The 26216-nt window shown below is 43.0% G+C and overlaps 2 long non-coding RNA genes across 3 annotated transcripts in view; one reads left to right on the forward strand and one right to left on the reverse strand.

The window, feature by feature from the left end:
* The first annotated feature begins 351 nt into the window (after positions 1-351).
* Positions 352-5025, forward strand: LOC138685646 (uncharacterized). The gene is made up of 2 exons (XR_011324994.1): positions 352-930; positions 1291-5025. It is a non-coding gene; the product is annotated as an uncharacterized lncRNA (long non-coding RNA).
* Positions 5026-16160: 11135 nt separating this feature from the next.
* The window catches only part of LOC138685645 (uncharacterized), a 54025-nt gene continuing 43969 nt past the window's right edge, over positions 16161-26216 (reverse strand). For both annotated transcript variants that reach the window (XR_011324992.1, XR_011324993.1), the window contains exons 4-5: positions 21438-21498; positions 16161-20524 (exon numbers count right to left, since the gene is read on the reverse strand). This is a non-coding gene — a long non-coding RNA (uncharacterized lncRNA). The remainder of the gene's footprint in view (positions 20525-21437; positions 21499-26216) is intronic.

A 26216-nucleotide genomic window follows, 5' to 3' on the forward strand; every position in this document is an offset into this window, starting at 1 on the left:
GCGGACATTTCGCCCGTTACGGCTCACACCTGAACGCCGCCGATCCACGCTCGCACCTTCCACGGAAGGCGAAAGAAGTTCAGCCACGACGAGGAAGTCGCGGCCACACACGTGCTAAGAGTTCCTTTTAGCCAGACGGGGTTCCGAGAAACATCCAAAAAAACCCCCCAAAAACTTCCCCCTCCACGAAAAGGGGGGGAGAAAGGGGGGGGGAGCGGGGAGACCCCCAGCACCCCCCAACCCCCGCCCCAGGTGCGCTCCCTCCCTTCCCAGCCCTCGCCTAACCGGGAGCTCACGGCCGCGGTACGGAGCCCGGTACCACCGCCCGCCCGCCGATCCCCCCTGAAGCGGGCGCAGCCGCTCCTCACTCACCCGTGCCGTGCCGAGCCGAGCGGAGCCGAGCGGCGCTTCCTGATGACAGGCGGCTCCCGTGCGCCCCGAGCCAGCCCCCGCCGGGGGGGGGGGGGGCGGGCAGAGCCCCGCGGCCCTCCGGCCGAGCCCGCAACCGGCGGCGGCGAGAGGAGGAGGAAGGCGGCAGAGGAGGAGCGGGGCTGCGGGCCGGGCCGCGAGGGGAGCGGAGCGGAGCGGGGCTGCGCGCCCGCCGCCGCCGCACCGCCGCTCTTATAGCGACCCGCCAATTAAGGTCGGCCAATCGGCGGGCGGCAGCCACGTGACGGGGCAGTTCCAATTACCGCGCAGAATTTTTCTGAATTAGCGGGGTTACACAAAGGACACTCATTGAGGGGGAAGGAAAAAAAAAAAAAAAAAAAAAAGGGCAGCGAGCGGGAGCGGGAACGCCCAGCCGGAGCCTGCTGGTGATTTAAAGCAGGAAACTCCCTCGCCTCACACAGACACGGCCGCATTCAGCACCGGCCAGCATCTCCGCGGGAGGAATGTCTGGCGCACATTACGCTAATCCTCGCCCCCGAGGTTGGGTTTACACAGCCATCGCGGCCATCGCCTCGCTCTCTTCCCCCTGCCAAGGCGCTGGGTGGACTGGGGCTGGGGCTAGGGGGGGAGAGCGAAAACCAGCACCTCCCGCCTCACCGCGGAAAGAAGCCCCCGTTTGTTAAATCTATCGAAGAGTTTTCGAGGTATAAGGTGGAAATGGCTTGCAAAGCAAAGGCTGGTGGTGAGAGGTGCGCCGGCACCGGTCTGAAAAACTTTTGCGTGCAGCCGAGTCGATAAAAAAGGGAATTATGGAAAGGCGCTGAACAATTACCAGTTACCGGCTCTCCCTGCCAGAAAAATGCGCCCATGCTAACTAACGCTTTACGTTTTTGTTTTGAGGAGTCGCCGCGAGAAGAGATGAATAGCACGTAAGGAACAGACTCTCGCTTAAAAGCAATACCGAAAGCCTCACCTGCCCACAAGCCCTCCAGCAACACAGGCCGACACCTTCGAGCGCATTCGGCGCCTGCCTGGGACAGGCCACCGAGCCTGGGGACAGGCCACCGAGCCGCGCTTCATCTCCATTTTCCTACCCTGAAGAAACACGTGTGGCCACGAACATCACACGGGCGCAGCGAATGCCATCCGAGGCACAACCGGAACAACGGCGAGGCTGCCTGCCGCTGACAAGCCTTGCCGATCCCAATTTATGGGCAGGAAACGTATGCCAGGACAAACCAGTCGAGATGACTCAAATCGCCTCTCCCCCACCCTCCTGTTCCACAGAACAACAGCCGTCTTTAGCAACGGGGAGTAGGACCTCTTGGAGGAATGACTCAAAGTTGCTCTCGGGGGTAGGGGAAAAAACCCCCTGACCGAACAGAAAACACCCAATCTCTCCCCCTTTTCACATTACATTAATTAAACACACAACAACCGGCTTGAGGTAATAAACGCAATCAAGACAAAGAAATCTAGTTTTACTGCAAGATAAGTTTACTGAGGTCAAACCCAAGGGAAAACTAATCTAACCACATTTTCAAATTGTTTGGAATATTCCATAGCCCAATGAAACCATAAAATGACAAAAACATCCTATCCTAGAATAGCATGAGGATAACAAAAAACCGTTATGTTTAATTAAAGGCAGATGACCTAATAAAAATTTCACACTTGCACTGTATGCATATAAAACTCAGTATTGGGTTTTCATCTATTGCAATTTTTTTTTTTTTAAGAAAATGATCATACGGTTTAACCTTCAGGTGGTATTTTTTATCTTTCATTAAAGTGATTTGATTAGAATATCAGATATCAAAATACTTCAAAATTTTAGTCTTTATCCTGTCATAACCATTAAGCCAGTAAATGATTTTAAGTAACAGATAGTCAGATTAACTTACGGTGAGTTACATGTTCCATCTTCTTGAGGGACAGTGAGGAAATCTCTCTCAAAATGGCCATGGGATTTCTATTAACTTAAAAAATGGGAGACAAACTGCCCACTCTTGCTGGAAGTTTAATGATAGATAACAGAATTGAAGAAGAGACCTAGAACAACAGGTGTAGCTGAAGAAATTAGGGACTGGAAAGCTAACTGGCCAACACTTCTCTGATGATTTTTTGAATGTGACCGTATCTCCTTCTTGAAAAAAGCTGAGCTTCTCCTCTGCTCTGGAAGGTTGTTCCAGAAGTCGCTTCTGATGATTTAGACCTTTTTTTTTTTTTTTTCTCAAAATTTCCATCTTAAACTTATTCAGGGCCAGCTGTTGGCACAACATCAAATGATCAGCATTGTCCTCTCTTTGCTAGAACAGTGCTTTTCCTTTTCCTGTGCTATACCACAAATGCCCCCATTCTTCCATTCTGCAGCTTGTTGGTAGACAGCAGTCATATCTGCCTTCGACTCTGATATTTAAGCCTAATGATTTTATCACACTTCATCTCTGAGTTCTTCCCAAAGCATTTATAATGAGGTTCTTCATGAAAATAATTTAGATTAAAGCAATCAAATTATTTCACTGTTCTTTTTGAATGGAAACTGTGACTCAGATGAGCCAAACACAAAATATTCCACCAAAGAATTCTATGTATAGCATTTGTGTGAATTCGTGTGGCTGAAGCCAGCCAAATAACATAAGTACTCCATAATGGAAAAGCTGATTAACCATTATAAATACCTCAGAAGTACATTTGAAGGTAAATTCTCATAATATCCCTGTGAAATGGTAGACCTTAGTCTCCTTTGAAAAATGAGAAAAGAGAGGCCAAATGACTTGACCAACATCACAGAACTTTCTATCAGGAACCAAGTTGCACCTAAGGAGCTGTTGGCTCCCTGTCCCACGCTCCATCTCCTGGAGCACGCTGTGCATCTCATTCCAACCTAATGCCGAGCTGGATGATCTGCAGTCACCTTCTATGTGGCTAAAACATAACATTAAAAAATGATAGCAGCTGGTGCCTAATGGGGCGAGGCGTGCTTTCATTGTTGACCTCATTGTTGAGAAAGACTTTTTTGGTAAAGTCAGTATATTTTACGGTGATAGCCTTTTAACTTTTGTTAGAGGGATTAGGGTCAGAGGCTGAGACTTTTGTCCTACTGCAGAAAAGGAACGCAGAAAGGTGCATCACTGAATTGCTGGCAGTGATGGTCTAATTTCAGCAACTTGGCTATGCAAACATGACTGAAGTTCAGCTGGATTCTGTCTGTTGTACTTTCTGGGAGAGGGGTACTCCATTTTAACACAGAAACACGATTAGAGCAGGAAGGGAGAGAATGAGGAATGTGAGAGGGAAGGCACTGTTCTCTTCAGCGCACTCCTCGCATCCTCACAGACAAAAGTGCCCACCTATTCTCCTACGGTTTACTCTGTTGACTATTTCCTCAGGAGACCTGTTTTTCGTTATTGTTCCAGCAGAGCCTTGTTTCCTGCTGTACTCAGCAATTCTCCTCTCCCAATAGGGAAGTTTCCCTATTTTTCCCTTTTGACTTTCTCACCTTTGTGTCTTGGTCCAAACGCAAGGGGTGGATTGCCTGATTCCTTTTAAGATGCTCATCATTGCTATCGGACACAGGGGCCATCCAGTTGATGACACAGGTAAGGGGGCCTGATCCAGCCGAGGTTTCAGCACCCCACAGTGCTGCCAACAGCCACCACCTACCACACCTTAGGAACTCCTGTTCCATATGGAGTTAGACAGCCCAAGCTAGACAGTTCCCACCTTGCATAAAGCAAAGATGCAGGAGAAGGAGACGAAAAGGCCACAAAGAGACCATGCGGGCAGACCACCGTTCCCTCTCCAGGTCAAGTGTATTCATGACAGTACTTTGTGACCAGGACTCAAAGTATGGAAGTCACCTCAGGACTGGGGAAAAGAGCAGACGCTCTGTCCTTCGAGCTTCCCTGAGGAGGGGAGTGAGCTCCACAGTAAACAGACACCACCCTTAATGCTAATTGCACTGAAGGCCCTCCTCTGCCGGAGGGGAAGAGCCCAGCCCACAGGGAAGCACCCAGCATCACTGGGACGTGTGAACTAGGTACACAGTCACAGACCGTGGACATGTGTGGATATATCCATAGTTTCCTTATAGTACGTATACGGAAGCACAGGGTGTTAGGGAGAGGAGGAAGAAATGAATTTTCTCTTTTCTCCCCTATAGATCCCCTTTCCTTTTCTTGGGATATCGCTTGCCTTTATTGAAAAAGTAAAGCCTGTAAGCACAGAGCTAATGAAACATGCATCATTTAACTAGTAAGTTAATAAGTTAATCTTTTCTGGGTAAACAAGTGATCTAGGCACTGAGGATCTTTTTTTTCCTCTTTGATTTCTACCCTTAAGCTACCACCTATTTGTCTCTTTCATTAAGAGTGGAAGGGCTGCGTTAGCATGCCTGGTTAGAAGTACACTTTCCCACCAACTTACACAAGTTGTGGTAGCTACTGTGAGTGATTCATAGCATCAGTGTGCATGAAGTCCTCTGTGCTCAGTGTTATATACATAAACACACGTGTCAACTTTCAGAGGCACTGAGCTGCTGCTGATTTCCACTGAGCTTGTTGGACTGCATCACCTCTACATATCAGATCTCTGTAAACATCTCTTTTTCATGTATGAAACATCTCCTTTGAATGCTTGTAGCGTCTGATCACAGAACTTGAGCTCTCTTCAGCCTTCAGCTCTTAGGAATCAAGGCTTGTCAGATACAATGGTGAGCAGAGCCGTAACATTCATACTTCCAGTGGTGGGTGAAGACAGAAGATTGCCATCACCCATACAAAGAGGCATCTGACACAAGCTGTAGGAAGCAGGACACACTGCTATCTCTTCTTGGGGAAAAGCTTGTTAAGGTCTAAAAGTGAGATCATTAAGACTAATTAAGAAAAAGACAAAAATAATATTAAGGTAAGCTTTTCCGGTACTCCATTTCAACAAGAATCCCTATATAAGGTTTCCTCAAAAATCTTCCTTTTTTTTTGAAAGACAGACTCACAAATACAAGTACTTGAGCAATTTTAGCATCGCTTGCTGTAGCTTTGCTAAACTGCTAAAAGCAAGCACGTCTCAAGACCAATACCGTACTGTTGTCTGTTAAAGTAACATGAAAAACAGAGTACTGCTGCTGCCTCCATACCACTTGTGAAAAGGAAGTCTTATTAGACTCGTATCAACATAAGTAATACAGCAGCTTGAAGAAGGATTTCATTTGCTCTGTTTTTAAAGAGCTACTCAATTTTTTCAGACTACAGTGACATAAATATACAGTGGGTGAGGGTGGGGGTGGTTTGGGTGGGAGAAGGGGAGGATGGAGGAGGACAGGGTTTTATGCCAAGAGCTGAATCATAACCATGTGAGTAATTTTGCGTGTTTTTTTTTTTTCTTAAGGGTATGAATCAAATTAAATTTGTTTTGCTGTGGGTGAAGGAAGAGAGAATATAATAGCATGAATCAGAGCTATCATCAAATATGTGGCACAGACCAAAAATTAATTAGAATTACTGCCACCTTCTAAAAAGTTTCTGCCATAGATGCAGCAATTTTGTTAATCAATATAGTTCATTTAAAAAATTCTCAGGAATTAAAACCTTTCAATTACTTTCCTCTTCCTTTTTATTTTTTCCTACTGTAAGAGGAAAAGATTAGCATCTTTAAATCAAATCCTGCTTAATCTGTTAGATGCCCTTTTGCTCCAGTGGCAGAAGAACTGCTGTTAATAATGAAAAGTAGATATTAGACTACATGTAATCTCATCAGTCAGGGCTAGCTTGAGGATGAAAGTCCATGGAGTGCATGCTTTACCACTTTAGCACAGATGCTTTATTAGGGATTCTAATAAAGACAACCTATTTAATGAAAAATGCAAACAGAAAAACCACTCAATATCCCTTTGTCTCTTCCTGTAAGAGTGAGATAAAGTCGTGGAAAAGTGTGTGTTAGACACTGGACTTTTTGCACTTTGGAATAGCCATTTAAATATGCGATACTGGGAAAACCGTATGGGGCTCAGAACATAAAACCTCTTTCTAAAGAGGCCAACATAGGTACTTGGAAACAAAACCATGCATTATTAATTATTAGCTAGATAGATAACCAAGGACATATGTATTTTTGTACTAGGTAAGAAACCACCAATTTTGATAACTAAAAAGGTAGTGAGTCTTTGACCTCCAAGTTCCTAGTATGGAGAAAACGGTATTTAATTCACTGTCTGAAAAACACAATAAAGCTCCAGCAAGACATCATTTGGAATCAATTCCTCCCCCTAAACAACTCCAGATCTTTCCCATAGTAATACTCTTGCACGTGCCCAGCAAAAATCTCCGTAGAAAGGACTGGTGTACAGCATGTTCGGGAAGCCGGCTGAACCACGAGCCTTAAAGACACGATTCCCAGACAGACAGAAAACTTCTGCGGAGACCTCTGCAGCTGCTGTGACTTCCCAGTGGCGTATGTGGGGGAACGAAGAAAATGGAAGATCTCTTGGGTAACCTGAGCCAAGCCCCAGGAGGAATAACGTGTGCGTGCATGTGTTTTACAATCCCCATTCAAACTGGCCTGTGAACAGGAAGCCAACACCCACTCTGGAGCGAGGTCTTACCCTCACCCTGCTCTCACACCGGCTGAAGGTCACGAGCTCCGGCAGGAGCGGTGGGGTGGCTGGGGCTCCTGCCTGCTGCCAGCTGACGCCACCCCATCGATGTTCACGCCAACGGGCGAGCCAGCTTCGTTCCTGTGGACGTCTCCTGGTGGTCTTCAAGAACAGTCAATCTACCACTAACTAAAGGGGCACTTTAGAGACCTGGCGGACAGGCGGTCTGCCCACGGGTGGTCAAAAAGTTTCATGGCCAACAGCACGTGCGAATTCCCTCAAATCTCCTGCTGGAAGGCCCCCTTTGATCGTCTCAAACATTAAGTCTGCTGGCCAGGCAACTTCCTTGCTACCTTGTGGAAGTTGTCCCTCCCTTTTGTCAGTATCGCTCAGTACCCAGTTTCACCCAAGCCTCTGTCAGTTGCCAGGTAGTATGAAAGCCCAGCCAACTTATCAGTGCTGGGTGAGAGGCATATTCGAACATGTCTCATGAAGATTATCAGAGCCTTAAAAGCGTCTCACTCTTACCTCACAACGCGGGACAGATGCGAGGAGGAACAAAATAACTCAGAAGACTGCTTTGCAATAAACCACCCAGGACCGAATGATTATTAGACTGTAATCTCTCTGTGAAACACAGCAATAGAAACTCTCCGACAAACCTTCAAAATCGCTCAAAACATAGCAATAGAAATTCTCCTGCAAAGAGATCAGTGCCGTGCTGTTGTCACCAGTATTTTGAGAGTGCTTACTAGGGTGGTGGTATAATAAGCATGTAAGAAATTTTTTCTTTATATTCCCAATCTCAAGGAAGGTCAATTCTCCCTCACTTTCCTCAAGACAAAAATCACTGATGTTCCCTAACTGTAGCTTTTACTTGGAATGAAGAATGAGCTTCAAGTAGATATAAAACGCAAGTTGCCAGAAGTTAGCCAGAGAAGATGCTGAATATCTCTTATTGAAGGATAAACCAGCATCTTTACCATATGAGTGGTCATATTTATTTATGACATAACAGTATAGATTACCACAGGTGGTGGGGTTCTTTTTACATTTCTGGTTAAATTATTTCTCAACTACTGTGCATAAACCAAACTCCTCAAATGCTCCTCCTCCTTATTTTGGCATACAATGGCAGAGCCTAGTACGACTGCTAACTGTCCTCCATATGATACACACCCCTTGGTAAAGTTAATTCCCAGCTTTCCATAGCAAATAGCTGCCATTTCTTGCAGGTGGTAGACAGATAGCTTCATAAAGGAAAAGAGCACTTTTCTTTGGCAAAAAAATCACTCTGTATCAATATAGCTCAGAGCAGTAACATTCCCAGACATTAAGCAGAAAGCTCTCACGCTCCGATCCCTGATACCAATCACTTTTTGAATAGTATTATTATCATATATAATATAATTTTGTATGTTTTAGCTATGAGGCTTTAAACTAGTTGCTGGAAAGTATCTTTGCTACCTGCTCTTCTCAACTTCCTCACTGTCAAAATCAAAAGAGATCCTGTTACCTAGCCACTTTGGCTACAAAAACAGATCAAGGGTAGAGAGTAATTTTTATCCAAGTACAAAAAAAATACATTTATGTGCTTGGCAAAATCTTTAGGGATTTATCTAAACACCACAGATTTTGGTAGAAAACCCCCTGCAAACTCAATGTACATACATTACTAATACTTATCTACTTCAATGGCTTAAGAGATATTTCTGAAAGTAGCTATTGAAAACTGAAATTCTGTTTTGCTTTCAAAAGTCACACATCCTGTACGTTTCTAGAATTGCTGAAACAGTTCAAGAAAAACTGATGGGAAATTCCATTTGAAAATGCCAACACTTGCAAATACAATTTGAAGCATGGGATGGGAACATGATCAAAAACAAAGCACAAATATTTCTTCATGATTATATATTTTGTTTCTCCAAATCTATGAAGGAAAACTATAGGAAGGCGGGGGGGGGGGGGAATGACTGTGAGGAAGTTGCAGTTGTAGTCAAGAACATAATACACCACTAAACGCATAATAAAACACAGAGCTTTTTTCCTTCAGAACTCATAGGGACAGTACAGCCTTGGGTACATATTATTGCTTGCCCTCCGCTGCAATTTTCCCCCCCCCCGCCCTGTTGACTTTAAAAGGCAGTCCAGGACTATGATTTTTAGTGAGTTCAGAATGGATACCCATGTGAGCATTTAAATTAGTGTGTGATTCCTGAAATCTGTTATTTGAAATTTGTTTTAAGACATGTTCCAGGAGAGGTCTTAACATGGAAGAGAGGCAATTCTGATCTTGCACTTTAAACACAGTTAACAGGAGGTGTTATATTTGCATGGATTAGTGAAGCCTCTGCAGGCTAATTTATATGCGTACAATGGCTTCTGCACCCAGAATTACATCCAGAGGAGGGCCACAATACTAATAAACACAAAATTAATTTCACACCTCCTAAATTACAAGGCAAGCCTTATCAGTATTGGACTGTAAGCTTCTTGGGGCTGAGACAGTCTTGTCTGTCTCTCTTGTAGAACATTAATCATGCTGTGGGTGCTTACAACTAATAAGATGCACGTAAATCTATTCTGATGTGGTTTTTTGCCACTTCAGACTAGAGAAGAGTCACACGCACAGGCATACTCTTACCTCTCTACCTAATGATACACTAATGCACCTAATTGAAAAAACAAGTCCTGATAGGAACAGACCAACTTTGTTTTTGTTTATGCCACCCAGACAGAGTCTGTGGCTATACATTGCAAATAGTTGGCAAAACCTAAACCGCAAGTATGCAGCAGCACTGTGAGTAATAAAGATAATGTTTGTATTTTGTTTATGAAGAGCTCTAACCAACACACTAAAGCAAGCGTACTGAAACCAAACAATACTCAGATCTTTAGAAAAACTTCAGAGGATTCAAATCATGTAATTTAATCCCTTTGTTCTTTAACAATCTAAATATCACTTAAAATTCACAAACAGTAATTCCATATAAGTTCTCTAAGCTGAAAAATGGGATGTAGCCAGTTGCCCTTTCCTATCCCAACTATTAAAAGTTCAAACAAATCAAGTTCTATTACTGAAGGAAAAACAAAAAACACCTTATAAAATTCCTTTGCCCCAAAGGTTGAGAAATGCTGTATTACTCGGCCAAGATGGAATTCCTCCATATCTGGAGTCAAGTGAAATGTATGGGTATCTCATAGTTACTTCATCGGGATGAACAATCTCCATACGACTTTGACAACACACCAGTACTTCTGTGTGGAGTGCATGGATAAAAAAATGTATTCTACACTTCTCAAAAAACCTAGAATTCAAAAGATTTTCCCACTGAAAAAAAAAAAAAAGAGCAATAGGAAAGGGAGAGATGCCGAGGTAGGACTTCTTCCTAAAAGATAAATTTCAAATTTGGCTCAATATTGGATGCTAAATCAAAATGCTGTTATTGACAAGCATGTTGTTTTTATTTAGGACAATTTAAATAAATTTTATTTCCAGATCTACACAGTGTTCTCACTTGCCAAAAGCTAGTGAGAAAGAGCTTTGTGTCATATCAAAAATAACAGCAGGTTTCCTGTCCTCCTCTTCATCCATCCTTCGACTTACTGCAGAAGGTAATTCTGGAGCCCCCCTGAGAATGGGGTCGTATTCAAGTCTTGGGGACCAGCGCTCTTGCCCTGTGTTATGGGGCTCAGCTGACAGGGAATTCAGAAGGGAATCCCCTTCTTGCATGCAGAATTTGCAGGGTTAGGAGGGAAGGTTATAGCTCCTCCAAAGTAATTAGTCAGTTCACTCATACAACAGCGTATTTTGGACTGCAAGCAGATTGCACTGAAGAGTAACTGCAGAGTGGCAGAGTGTTGTTCTCTATGACCAGTGAACTAACAACGGTCACGTCCTGCCAAGCAGGGCTGCATTTTCACTACCCTGTTAACATGCTACCAGCAACTCTGTCGAGGCTGAATTCCTTGACCATACACAATCAGAGGCATTTTGAGAGTGCCCCAACTGGAAGACAGAAAGTCAAGGATCCAACTGGTTCCTCCCCACAGGGCGCACCAGAGGCAGTCTGGACAGCTGCGCTTCACAGACTGTCCCTGAAAAATGTTGACCAAAACTGCCAACACATACCTTACAAGGCAGCGAAGCAGAGCCTGGTCTATAATACCACTCTCTCCAACCTCTATGTGCCACATAAGTATATTCAAAAGAGCCAGCATAATCATCCCTGCAAGAAGTTGCAACAAAACATGGTGAGCCTGGCTCGGAGAACTCCCAACCACACTTCACCTAGAAGAGAGAGATGTACAGCCTTAATCCAAGCCACAGCTACCCTCCTCCAGCACAGAGCTGAGACGCTTAGTTTCCCAATCCATGGTTCTTAGCTTCCACAAGTAGCCTAGACCCCTCTGCAGATGCTGCCAACCAAGAATCAAAACCAGAATTGCCAGGTGACCTAGACCTGCCCAGCAATCAGGTGCTTAAGGAGGGACAATACTGGCCTGAACAGCCAGCCAGTTATATGCCTGAACAGCCAGCTCTGGGTACGTGTCCCCATTTTATACCTTGACTGCTATGACACACGACTATGGCTGAAAACCTGCTCTGGCAGAACCTCTCCGCTAGCAAAAAATGACCACAAATGACATCTTGAAGAGCTACTCCACACACATGCGGAAAAGTCCAACAGAAATATTCACTTCCAGACAAAAAGCACTCCAGCAATACTAAATCTTCTGCTCTAAGCCAGCTATCTTGTCCTAAGGGAAATCTTTGGGAGATCTGGCTAGGAAGGGCTTGGAGAAACGAGCAGAGATTGCCTTATCCTCATGCTATCAACTCTGCAATCACCATTGTAGGAAGGTTGGGTTGGCGGGGTCCTTCCTTACTGGTTTTCTCAGGGACAACCTTGGCAAATATCGCACTGGAAGATAACATCCCTTGTGCGATTATCACCCCCCCACACACACAGGGACAATTGTAAAACACTCCTGTGGAAATCCTATCAACCTGTAGCTGGAGAGGAAGGACCAGCACAGGATGCGTCTACATGTAGGAGAGAGCACGAACAGCAGAGCAGCAACTAAAGACAAAAAAAGAATGCTCCAGGAGTAACTAACAGGTTTGCAAGGATGACTTCCCTGCTTCCATACCCCTCATGTTTCCTTTCTCTTATGCACCCACCCCCTTTTTAAAGGGAGCCATGCCACAACCATTACTGCAATTAAGTTGACAAACCTGAATCATTCCTTAAGCCACTGGGAACTCTGTATAATCTGTGAAGTGTTTGTCTGGCCAGTACTCCCAGAAGTGCCACCTTGGTAACTTCTCATCAAAGTTCTTTAAGCTCCCTGTTTGCTCAATTGCCTAAAGATCTCATTCACAGACCTCCACTGGGAAAACACGTGCAAACAGCCACTAAACCCTTCAAAAGCAGATAAAGAGCGACCAGCGTACCTTCTTTCCTTCATGTTAGGGACATCATCAGTTCTGTTATTGAACACCCCCTGCCCTCAATGCCCAAATCACTCTTTCACAAGGGAAATCCTTCAGTTAAATCCCTCCCAAAGCCAACTCCAGGCATCGCTGCACATGCAGTATCAACATTCGGTGCTCACCCACACCAGTGGCCATGAAGGGCATGCTGGCTACATATTCAAAACATACACATAAATAAAGGTTGCACATTTAGGTAGACCAAGAGCTCTGCTTCCACCTTCCTGCCCCACAGCAGTGCTCCCGCGACACAGATGCAGCAAAGTTTGGCAAGAATATATATACCCCATGCCCAGGAATCTTTTGATTTCCTGCAAGCTCCAACTGTCCTGCATTTAAGTCCAGGAGAGCTAACCACTTACATGCCTCCACAAACAAACATTCTCGGAAGCAGGTGAGATTAAAAATATACTATAACAAACTTATTTTAAAATACGTCTGCTCGGTCAAGTCTGAAAGACAAGTGGTGCTGGTACATTAAAGTATTCCTGTTCATAGAGCAGCTTAAAAATACCTGATGTATTGCTCTTTTGCAATATTGTGTCTCTAGCCAATGCCAATTGTTATTAACTCTCAGACACTGAATGAACTGCACAACACTCTTCTCAGAGAAATACTACTTCATTTTTAGATTTTTTCCTTTTAGTCTTATTCAACGTACAAACGATGAGGTTATTTTCTCATCTTAATAAATGATGTAAAACCTCCGGACATATGGTAGCATTTGTATACTTCCAGGCAAGCGGTGATAACTTTCAAATGTTACTTCCCCTCCTCCTCCACTACATGAAACAAATATACTGGAGCCCATTTAAATCTTAAGTGACAAACATATTTAAGAGAGACTAATTTCAGTTAAGTTTCCAAATGTCAGATGTACGTGTTAAATAATTATATTAAAAAATAAAGAGCAGAAGAATTCTCATTCTCATCACTGGTTGATAAAGTGCCTATATTTTTCCACTAAGGATTAAACAATTTTACGAGACAATGCTCGTGCTTAAATTAGCAAGGAATAAACAAATGTCAGCTCATACTTACAGGGACGTATGACAAGTATCATTCATACTAACTCAACAGCTACAAGATTAGAGGATTGCTGCTGCCTCATTCACTTTTGTAAGTATCAATCCACAACTGCTTCACTTTTCTAGTTTAAGATCCATAGCAGGGCTCAATTTTGGAATAAGGTAAAGGTTACAAAATGGCTGAATACTAAGGGTAAGATTTTTCAGAAGCAGAAAGCCACCAAATCTCAAAATGAAGGTTTGGTATCACACATATTGAGATACTTAATTAGGAGGAGAAGCCATCTCTTAAGACTCTGCCTGTTGTTTTCCTTGGAAGAACAAAGCTGCATTCCCCCACCAGCTTTTTGCATTTACCAGATTCTTCCCTGTTTTTGAGAACTGTGTATGTCCTCCCCAAAAGTACATAGCAGAGTCATACTGGAGCGGTTCAGGCGTCCTCTCTGACTGAATGTTATACTGTCATCCATTATTACTCAAGGCTGGTCATAATGTGCATTAACATTTATAAAGTTGGACTCTATTCAGCCTGTCCACCCAGTAGCTGACTAACTGGACATTATAACTTGAAGAATAATCCTAATAAAAAGGTCAAACAAAATAACGTGAGCACTGTAAGCCACTCTATACCTGTATTTTCTCAAACCCAAGCAGTATTAATACCGAACAAATTGACAAGTATTTCATCTATAACAGCTTCTAAGCTTTTTACAGAACAAAAAGAGTGAGGAGTAGGCAATTACTATTATTTTGCACTTCCATAGCTGAAAGGAGAACTTTAAATAGGCAAATGTTTTCTGCTAGTTAGAGGCAAACTCTTGTTATTCCTTTAAATTAAAAAAATGCTGTGTGCTTCAGGGGGAAGCAGGCACCAGTAACAACAAGCTGTTCACCACTTGTGAGCCAAATGCTTGCAAAAATACTGAACACAGAATGCATCCAGGGCTGCAGCGAGACAGAAGAAGAGTGAAGAAAATCAAGAGGGAGAGAAACACGTCTTTCTCCACCTTGGCCGAGTCTAAAGAGGACAATTCTTACCCCGAGATGTCACTTGGAAGGCTTTGCTTCCAGAAAGTGCTTTTACATAAATTTGTATGAAGTTAATGGGAAATCAAAAGCATCTGACCAAAGAAACGCTCCACTCCTGCATGGGAGCTGGGGGGGGTGGCGGATTAATGTGGAGAACCTTTAGACTTTGCCCAGAACGACTCCGATTTTTGCAGCCAAGCCGAGCTCTGCGTTTCGAGCTCGACTGCGGGACGACTCCGGCAGCGCTCGGCACGACCCCCCTCCCCCCCCGCCCGAAAAGCATCGTGGGCTGTATCTTTAAAAGGTGTCAGAGGAAAAGCAGATGAAATGCCGTAATCCCCACCCACCGCCGTGTCACCGCCGCCGCTGCCCACGCACCCCGCGCACCCAGCATCCTGAAAATCCGCCCTGCCGCACCGACCCGCCGCTGCCGGGCGACGGAAAGCGGGGCTGCCCCTGCGGGACCGCCGCCCGCCCCCGCTGCGCCCCCCCCCGTCCTCCCCCGGCATCCTGTGAGGGGGCCGCCGCGCCCAGCCCGGCGCTTCCCCGACCGCCCCCGGCCCCGGGCCCGGGCCCGGCCCCGCCGCCGGTGCGACCCGCGGGGGCACCCCCCCACCGGCGCCGGGGCTGCCCCGCTGGCGGGGGGCCGGGGGCAGCGTGGAAGTTCCCTCCCCGGGGGGTTCGGTGCGGGGCGAGGGCCCGCTGCCTTAAAGGCTCTGGGGGAACGAACCCCGAAACAGGCAACAGCCACCACCCCCACCCAGTAAATTCCCGTGTTCGCTCTGTTTTCCAGCCGGATAGTTTGGTTTGGTTTTTTTTTGGGGGGGGGGGGGATTCCCCCCCTGTTCTCAGGAAACATTTAGGTCGGTAGCTACAAAGCGTTTTGTGGAGACTGATAAGAAGTTCTGAAAAGAGCTCTGTCTTCAAGTAAGGAGGAGGCTCAGCTTTAGCACGACAACCGTCCGCAGTGCAAAACCTCCAGTGGAAAAGCCGTAACTCTGCGGGTCGTTCTTCTTCAGAGGAAGAGGAATTCAGCGAGAAGATGAGCAGGTTGGGCTATGGGGAAGTCTGTTTCGTTACACCTTTGGAGTTCTCACAACAGCACTCAGCAAGGAATTCATCCGATAGGAGACCCTTTAAATTCAGTGAACCACTGAAATTAATTTCTTCAATATTCTTTGGAAAAATACACAATCCTATTAACTTTTCATACGGAGCGGTCCGTAACAGATCCCGTGTAGCCATTGCTCAGAACCAACTGTACAATTTGAGCGTGCAGGGATTAAAATACAATTAAAACCATAATTGCCTATTTGCAAGGTTTATTGCAACACTTCAGATCTGGCCTCTCCTCACGAGCAAACTTCCTGTAGGTTTAGAGAGAACAAGACTGTACAACCCGCTCCGAAGAGCAGCAATTCCTACCCAGCAGCTCCAAAGTAGCGGGCGGTCTTATTGGGAAAAGAGCAATGAGTTTGTATCACAGACGAAAAGTAGAGGTTAGAGGATTAAAACTTTTCTATTGTACAGTGCACACTCAGATATTTAATAATTACATAAATGAGGAGAAAACATTGGGAAAAGCGCGTCTTGAGCTTCTATTACTATGACAGAAGAGAAGATGTGCAGTAAAAACAGGCCTCTATATTTTTAAAGAAAAAAAAAATCCTTAGGAAAACAACATCTTGAGCAGTGGCACTCCACAGTACAAACTAAATTAACTTGTCATAATATGCTGCTTCTGTTGGTACGAATTTTGATTGAATAACGAACTAAACATGAGCTTCAAAACATACAGTAATACTGAAGAGCTTGGAATACAGCCCTTGGGAAAGAACCCCTAATGTGGATTCTCTGATTCCTCTTGTTAAGATGTAAATGATTGCCAACCTCAGCTGCAGGTCACCATTTTGGGGCTTACCCGTATTCTTCTCTTATAAATGACAAATCATAACACCGTTTTTAAAAAAGCACAAACACAAATAAATTCCTCAGAAAAGGTGATTCACCATAAAGCTAGCTATGATCTGAATGAACAGGGGAAAAAACCCAAACTTATCAAGCTCCAGTTTTCTTCATTTAAATTGCAGCATTTTTTTCTTCATTTCAGTCTTATTTTGCTTTCCGTAAGCAAGTACTGAGCCCTGATTTTGCTAAAGAATTTTGCACATCATTAGCATCACTTACTAACTCTTTTCGTGCTTTCTTGACTTTAGTAATTTTATAATATGGGACATTTACGATGCTTGGTATGGCACCTTCTGTGTTCAGGCGCAGAAAAATCTATCTCATCAGCTTCTGCGCAGTGCGATCTGCTATCGCTGGTCAAAGTGGTACATGCGGTGGCAGAGGGGAAAAATGGCAAACTGCCAGTGACAAGCCCCATGCAAGCAGTTCCCTACATCTAGCTCTTGCGTTTTATAGAGTATCCACTTTCTTCTTAGGATGCTCCAAAAGTACAGAGACATTTTAATATCAAATACAGTTTCTTGCTTATTCCTTTCCCACTGTGAACTGCCTGGGTATTCAGCCCATGTAACTGAGGTTTAGAGCATGTGCTGCAATGACAGCTTTCAATTGAAATGTAAGTGTGTTGTGGCAAGACTTTCAGTTCTGAATAATCATTCGTCAGAAAGAGCGATTAAGTGTCAGAACTCATGACTATTTTAGAAGCTTATTACTTCTATCAATGCATATAGTCGTTAAGACGTGTTTTTTTTTCCTTCTCAACTGCTAAAAGGGAAAGCAAAATTGATTTGGGAAATAGCTCGCATATATTGATGTTAGGTACTAACATGCAACACCTGATTTAGGAAGCTTTAGGTATTTCTAACATTTTGTTATAGCCCAACAGATTCTGGGGAGTTAACGAACAGCATTTCCCAGTTATCCAGCCATATTAAAGATGATTCTGCTGGTATGCTTTTGCATCAAGACTAAATCTGACAGTAATGTCACATTTCAGGAAATGGAGACTTCTTAAGAGTCTTCTTTCATCGTTTTGGAATAATATCAGTTTTCATCGAGGTGGATTTTTTCCAGCGTGTCTCTGCACACTATTAATCACCCCTTGCAGGATACGGTATCGTGTAATCTGCACTAATACAGCAAACATGCATAATACATCAGGGAAAAGTGAGAAACTAGAGGAATGCCGAACTTTGCTAGAGCTGCCTCCAAACAGCCTCTTTTTTTTTTTTTTCATTTTCGGGGCGGGGGGAAACCGGCACGAAGCCCAGCACATGACTCTCCAGTTGTAAATCCACCGACTTAGGGAAAAGCTGCCGGCGGAGGGAGGGGGACCCCGGGGCTGAGCCCCATCGCCGGGCGGTGCGGGGCGGTGCGGGGCGGTGCGGTGCAGTACTGCCGGCCCTCCGCCGGGCGGCCACCCCCCCGCCGCGGCTACGAGCCCCGGGCTACGGCGAGGGCGAGGGCGAGCGCTGCTGCTGCTGCTGCTGCGGGAGCCTCAGGGCCACCGGGGAAAACCCGTAATCGCCCCGGCTCGGTTTGCCCTAATGACGCCGGCTTAAAGCAGTAAGCCTTCGGACTACTTTAAAATTAAAACAGCCCAATAAACGATCAAATAATACGGCTAAGAGGATCTTAAAGACACAAGGAGGATTTTGCCTGGCGATAGTAAAATTTCACGAGGTTGTTTGAGTTTTAGTAGGCGACTCAAGTCTTAAGAGATTCGTGTGAATAATACCAAAAAGGTCTAAGCTGCTTAGTTCCTCAGAAGTGGAAAATCCTATTCCAGATTTCTGATGTCTGCGCTCAGAAGTCTGCTCGTAACTAGGAAAGAGGGGAAAGAAGAGGTTTGGTCTTAAACAACTAAAACACTGTCCGACTGAAATAGAACACTTAAGGAATGACTGTTTTGGTATCAAATTAAGCCCTGAAAGACATGTAGAGAGATCTTACTAAAATGAGTAACAGCAGGGTCTGCCCTTTATCTAGTAATAAAAAACCCCCAAAAAACCAAAAAACAAAACCCAGTCTGTGGGCTTCACTCTCCAAAGTTAATCAAAACAAACTATGAGAAAATATGTAGTAAAACACCTCATTATAATAAATATTTCATTGAAATAATGTGATTCGGCTATTCTTTATTGAGATTTTTCTTGACAAACTGATTTTATTTATGAAAGTAAGCATCTCTATATAAAGGTGTTAAGAGCTCATGCTCTTGCAAGTTTACTCAGTACAGCTGTTGAACTCTTAATTCTTCTTCCACGACTCTAAGGAAAATTAAGTACTGCAGATGTTATCCTTTCTAATGCCATATACACAGAATCAGTTCCTCATTTGCAGGCAAGTTATTTATTTTTTCCTACTTAGCTTCAAGGCAGTCATGATCATTAGGCAATGCCAGGGTTAAATAAACATGACCTAACGTGATCACAAATCAGAATTTATTTGAAAAAGATATTCTCCCATCAATAAGTGGAAATCTAGGAACTGCAGTTGAAATATTTCAAACAAACCCCTCTCCTCACATGCAAACATGTTAAAAACACAAAGGAAAAGGAAGAAATATACCTGATATTAAAGTGTTTCCTATCTTAGAGATGTATTTGAACTAGACAGGCTACCTTGCCAGGAGTTTACAGATGCTAGTGCTCATAGACAATGAATAAATTAAAGAAACCCCATAGATTAAAAAAAAAACCCACAACAGCAGCAACAAAAAAGCACTAGATGAAAAAAATGAGGAAAAGAAATCAGTACTCTCTGAAATAGTTTTATATTTACCCATTCCAGTTTTACACATTCGATCCTCTCTCATGCCACAGTAGTGTCCATATATAAGAATATGAGCTGTCTTGTGTATATGCGTGCACAAACAGCACTTCTGCAGCACGCAGCCCGGACAAGCCCACCTGCCAGGAATTCCCCTACGGGCAACTGCACGAAACGTAAGATTTGCATCCATTCATAAAAGATCACCTTGCTTAAGACGAAGCCAATGTGGAATGGCTTATAGGAACCTGGGGTACTTTCAGACTTGATACCTAATTTTGCCAGAGCCCCAAGCCTGTGCAATTCCCAATTCTCATTGAGAAAGGGATCACTGAAGACCAAGTGCCTCATTGTTGGCCCTCATGGCAAGTAGACCAGCCTCTTCAGAGCAATCTCTGCTAACCAGAGTCATTATTGCCTGACACTGTTTCACTTCACTAATCTTTCCTCACCTCATGAAACCTCTCCTCCTCCCATCCCATAAAAAGGGAAAAATATGTCTTGAAATCCTTCAGTAGAGAACTACTGCCAAAGAGTATTTGAAACCGAAGAATGCTCTCTGCGCCATGATCTAGTATGAAAGCCAACTTTACAGCTCTTATCCCTCTTTGTAAATACACTGTTACCACTATAAACCTCTTTGATTCTTCCCATGCTTCTTGCAATTATCCTCCCAGTCTGGCACTCGAAGCTGGGTGTTCCCTCAGGCTTGCGTGTCATCAAGGTCCACTGAAGTCAACAGAAACAGTCCTCCACCTATCCCACTACCCCATGCCAGGGTCTCCTTACCCCAGATTAAACATCAGTGCATCTGAGCATCTAAGCATCAGCTGGTGTTATAAGACAATACCAACATCCCACAGCCAGCTTGTCACGAGTAGAGAAGTTTTTAACAATAAGAAAAACATCATGAGATTAAAAGTAATTGGAAAGTCAGGCATCTTTATCCCTCTTGTGTAGAGCACCAGCATCTTATGAAACACTGCCTATACTGATAAGAAAAAGTGTGTCTCAAATAGTTTTTATTTAAGTACTGCAAAATAGTAGACAGGAATAAGGCTACCAGTAAAATATGGAAATTTGTATGATGGCTTTTCGAAATAAAAGTCGTCTTCAACCCTAGACCATGAGGAGATTTCCAGAGCTACAGGTGGGAGCTGGGAACACTTGTCTATCTTTTTCATCTTAAAAAATCTTGAACGTATCTTTTAATACAAGTCCTTCAAAATTTCGGAGAGTATCTGAGATCTTTTATTAAAGAGAAGCAATGGTAAGAAAGAACACATTACACAGTTACATTTAAAGTGAAAGGAGTGTGGCACAATAGCCAGGCATACAACCAGCTGAAAACCACTTTTTTAAAAATAGGAGGTATTTTTATTTTGTAATTTTTCATTTACAGTAAGTGCACTTACTACTGGTTTTCTGGTTTGTTTTCTTTCTAAAACATTATATAAAAGGAATCAGGGAGTCAGAGCCTTTTGAAGCACCCTCATCATGTGAGAAGACTCTTTCACCAGGTTATTAGATACAAACAATGAAAGAAAAGATGCATGAAACCGAGATTGCTCAAACAATCCTCCTCCCCAGTCATCTGTTCAGCCTCTGCTACGTATGTTTTGGGTTATGGTCAGCAGAGTTATAACTACTTCAGCTTTTGCACATCTCTGGGTTTTTTTTTAAGACATATTTAACTACCAACACATACAAAAGCAGCTACCCAAGGCTGAACGGAGTTTTTATCCTGAACTGTTGTACTGGTCCTTTAACTTTTTATGACTCATAGTTTAAGTATTTGGGAATTCCCCTCTAAATATGAGTTTGACACACTTGCATTATGGAAAGTTATTTTATTTAAAAAGTAACAGAATGCAACATTCATGCAATACCCAGGACTATATTTAGCAACACACAATTGGTCTTTTTTTTTTTCCCAATAAAGCTTCTAATTAAAGACAGATTTTTAAAAAAAAACCAAAAACACGAGAACAAGACTGAATAGCAAAAGTAGCAGCATTGAAAGAGACAATCAGTGTTACACACCCAAGGAAGTCAGGAATATTTCTTTTAAACTATTCAAACAATGTTAGGGCTGTTTACCTCCCCCCCGCCCCCGGACCCCCCAGTTGCACGTAAGAGTATAGCACAGCTTCTCTCTTACCTGTGTGCTGAAGTCCCTTCTTGGTGGGCTGACTAGTCATCAGCGATCACCTGACTAAAGCCTGGAAAAAAAATAAAATCAAATCAGCTGACCACCCTTGCTTGCTGGCTTCCAGCTTAAATACTCCTCTCCACAGCACTTTGTCATGTGAGGCAGGACAGAACCAGCTGTCATTGCTTCAGAAAAAGGGAAACGGGCCCCTCCGTTTCCACCTCCTTCCTTCCTCCTCTCTCACTCTTTCCTATCTGTCCCTGCCTCCAACCTCCTCCCTTTCTCATTCTTCCACTTTGCTCATTCACTGCCCGCCCGGCTGGGGTCTCCCAGGGGAAGCCGCATTCCACAACGTACAAGCATTTCCCCTGCATCTCGAGGTTTCTCAACAAGCTGCCTACACACTTCTACTGAAAAAAAAAGAAAAAAAAGAAAAAAAATCAGAGAGAGACAGAGAAAAGGCACCACATTCCACAACTCTCAGTCAGCCCTTGGCAGACTACGAGGCATTTTCAGTCACACAGCACAAAATGCATTAGTCAGAGCTGAAAGACCACACACTTTGTACCACTACCATGCTAACAGAGAATGGTCTGAGCAGAGCTGCAGGAAAAAGGAAAGGAGGGGTTCCTATCAGTGCTTCCATTTGACGTGGGGTAGCCACCTAAATATATGAAAAATTTGCAGGAAAAGGCCCAAAGTTGACATTCCCAGCTGAAACAATGTGACTGTGGGCAGCGGGGAAAGCTCTCTGCTCATGGAACGCGACCTTTGCCGAAAGGACTCCCCCTCCAGCAGAATGTGTTATTCCAAAGACTGCAAGACATTATCTAAATCAGAACTTCTATCTCCCCAATGGTTTGTTCATAGGAAATACAAGCCTAGAAAAAGTGAAAGTAATACTGCATGATTCAGATTCCCCGAAACCACATATACTTTCAATTCAAACTTTTCTCTTCTTCAATGCTCCTTATAGTTCTGCAACTATATCCATCTATGGAGTTTTCTTTTCGCTACTTACGCAGTTTCAACCCTCCGTGTATGTGGAGAATCTGATCAGCAAGGAAGGAGAAGAGAGTTCAGTGTAAAAAACCCTCCGTCCTAATCCAAATGACCTAATCGCTCATCTATCTGCTCACTGCTTCCGTCCCCCACACACACTTCTCTATTGCTTGAAGGCATTTTAGGCGTACATATATGGCTTAGGAGAAAACACCCCTTTTCAAATCACATCAGAGAAAGCGAGCGCATTGCACTGGAGCACATGCTTCTGTCCGCTGAGACCAGTACCACGGAGTCCCCAGCCCTGAATTCCCCGCTCTGCATGGGGACCGTCCCTAATGCACCCTGCGAGACTCAGGGGCTTAAGTCAGCGTCAGAGAAGTGTAGGGAGGCGGGGGGGGGGGGGGGAGAGAGAGGACAACCCTTAACCGTATGCACCAGAATTTCTCTTTAGGAAAGTCCATGCTTTAATGAAAGGCTGATACTAGATACCATAAAGAAACTTTTATTTCTGTATGCACATGGCTCAGATACATTTTCTGTGTGGGTTATGTGGTTATGTTATATTTCATCTTAAAAAACTGTTTCAGAGACCTTTAAACATCAGTTTTAAGAAAAACTTGATGTGTTTATGTACAATGAGTGTTTTTAAACTGTCTTTTATTGCACAATGCTATACAGAGCAGAGACACTAATGTCTGTTTTCATTATAGATATAATTTTCATCTAATGCTAAACTCAATAATCTGTAAAAATATTTTAAATTATTTCCCTAAATAGTTCCCAGAAAAGTAAACAAACTGAACCCTTCAGCAAAACAGACCCTCTTAGTTATAATATTGTTATTCTTCCCCTTTTCTCATTTTCTTGATCATGAAAATACATTTACTCACTATGTTATTGACTTAGATGCATTAGTTTACAAAACAAATGGTAGCTGCTGCTGTGCGGTATTTCAGCAGAGGAAGGCTATCCAGAACTGCCTCAGAGACTGAACACTGTCGCCATTATAACAAAAGCATTAAAATGAATAATTCATGAGCAGAGGAAGTACCCTACCATTAAAAGGCACTGACTATTTCATGAATTGTCCAAAAGCTACCCCTTTTACTGCCCAGTTCCTCTAACTAATTAATTATTCTTCATTTTTCTAAAATGGCATAGAGTAGTAATTAGCAGAAATACATGGACCAGTTTTAGGAGATTCTCTTAAGGAGTAAGAAATGAAAGCTGAAAAGTGAGCCAGAGAGAAAAAAAAAGAAGAGTTTATGTTTGATGATGGATATTAAGGAAACAGGACTTCAAATTTCAAGAGGCTTTTCCAAATTGCGCTTTTGAATCTTGAAAAGGAAGAACATAGCCATCTGTCCTTTGCCTTTATCTGGTACCTTCCTTTTCAGGATCCCAAAGCATCATGACAATGCTCAGGAATTAAAAGGCCTCATTAGTGAGTGCTTGCAGAACTTTTCTCCTGTTTAAGGGTGCAGAACATAAAGCCTCAAGAAGATGAAGTGATTTTCTCCAGGTCATACAGGAAGGCTTGGAGACTGAGGCAAGAACAGAGCTTCATCCCCTGGTTACCAGTCCTGTGCTCAACAAAAAGGCTAACTTCCTTGCTTCATACTAACAAGCATCACAAGGCTCAATAGTCCTGCACGTTTTAACCTAACAAAATGAACTGTGGTGCACAGGTATTTTCTGCAGGGATAGGGAAACAATGTGATCCAGTAACCCAACTTTACACCAGAAGAATTTACAAACTTAGGTTTTGAATAACATTTTTCAAGGAATTTGGTTTAGAATAGCAAAGTACATCTGTTCGTGTTTCACTGCTGCAGAAAAAGCACATACTGTCCCTGGAAAGAGATTTATTTGTAATATATATTTTCAAACTTTTCAAGACATTAAAAATTGGTAACTAACATCGATAAACTTCTCAGATTTCATCTGAGCCAACACGTAGTTCTTGAAACAGCAAAATTCAAGAAATTGTATCTCTAAGTCATTTTGCCAAAGGGACAGCATTCTATAATGTTGAGCAAAAGCCATCCTAAAGAGCTTTACATAGATGGGTCGCTTTTAGGTGTCCTACTCTCTTGCACTATTGAGATGAACTCAAATGCAATTCTTATTCCAAGGCTCTCACTGCAACAAGTTCACTGATTATGTGGTAGCAAGCCTATTAATACTGAGGTACAAAAATATGTCCCCAGGGTGGAACGTTATGGATGGAATGATAACATTACGTGTAATTTTGTAAGACCAGACACTGTCACTGGTCAACTTATTGACGCTCCTGGGCTTTTTATTTTTAAATCAGTCAGCTTGTTTGCAGAGCCTTGGTAGCCACTTTTCTGATTGTGACTTTCAAACTTCTAATTCTTAAAAGAACATTTTTTTGATTCCAATAGCATCTATTTGAGAAAGATGCTCTCCTGATCTGGTATTAGATGGATGACTTTTGTTCTGTCAGAAATGTGCCCTTCAGTCAGCTCAGAGCAGCTCCCACAGCAAGTCCTTACAGGAATAAGGAAATGCTCTTTAGCAACAGGAACAATCTGTACAGTTAAACATATTTTTAGTTTGCAGTCCCCAAGGAACTGTGGGGAGAATTGAACTACAAAGCAAATATAAAAAAACCCACACTTGGCTGTTAGATATAATTAATATAGCCCAGTTCACAGCAAACAGGTTTACTGTAACTAATAGACTATTTCAGCACAAATGACCATTAATGGTTTGATAACTTGTGGCAGGAAGAAAGAGGAGGAAAAACCACAAAATACTTACAAAAACTCTTCCAAAGATGGCATGAGAGTTCACTTTTTAAAAATTGCACCCAAAAAAGCAGTTAAAGAAAGAAGAAATGTTATGAACACTTCAAGTTTATCTTCTTCAAAATATCTATCTTGAATCAACACTACAGGAGAAATTCTCTGTTGATGTAAACCAGCATGAGTATGTCCACCAAACCAGCAACCTCCATCAGGACATCCAGACTACTGAGTCACTACCTAAAAACAAGTGCTCTGGAGAACAAATAGCATCAAATAAATTATTTCAGAGAAAACAAGTGTCAAAAGAGAAAGATTACCACTACTTCTACCTAGAGGTAGATTAAAAAAAAAAAGTCTTAATGTCCATAAGCAGAACAAAATTTCCAAGTGCAAAGAACTTAATCAGCATTTTGCTATTTAGACAAGCAAGGAAAGCTGGATGGGAAGGGAGAGGAGTAGCATTGTACCAAAGGAGACTTTAGTACAGTAATAACGATCAGATTGGTACACTGTTCAGTATGCATGACTGTCTGAAAACTACATTGCAGCCCTAAGCAAGAATGAATGGAATTATATATAAATACACATCAAAGTAATAATAAGATAACAGTCAAATGCAAAAGAAAAATTTAAAGAAATCAGAGGGAAAAGAACTGTCCAACTATCCAAGAATAATCTGTCTGATCGCTGTATACCAGAAGTCTGGTCAGGCAATGTATACAAATTTATATCTAGGAGCTTAGATATGTTTAGAGTTTTGATTTTTTTTTGCCTCCAATCATAGCTGTTTCTAAGAGTCTATAAATTGAGTAGACATACGTTCCACAGAGCAGTGGTGTTCTGCCACACTAGCTGTTGTTTACTTGTATCAGCAAGCATCAGTCATGTAGACTGTGCAACTCAGCACAAATACAGGAACTATTCACAGACCTTTCAGTACTACAGAGGAACAGCAGAACTATTAACTATAGTTTTTAAAAGAATAACTTTTAGACATTAATATAAATTA

This window comes from Haliaeetus albicilla, chromosome 6 (genome assembly GCF_947461875.1).
Source record: "Haliaeetus albicilla chromosome 6, bHalAlb1.1, whole genome shotgun sequence".
Classification (NCBI taxonomy): Eukaryota; Metazoa; Chordata; class Aves; order Accipitriformes; family Accipitridae; genus Haliaeetus; species Haliaeetus albicilla.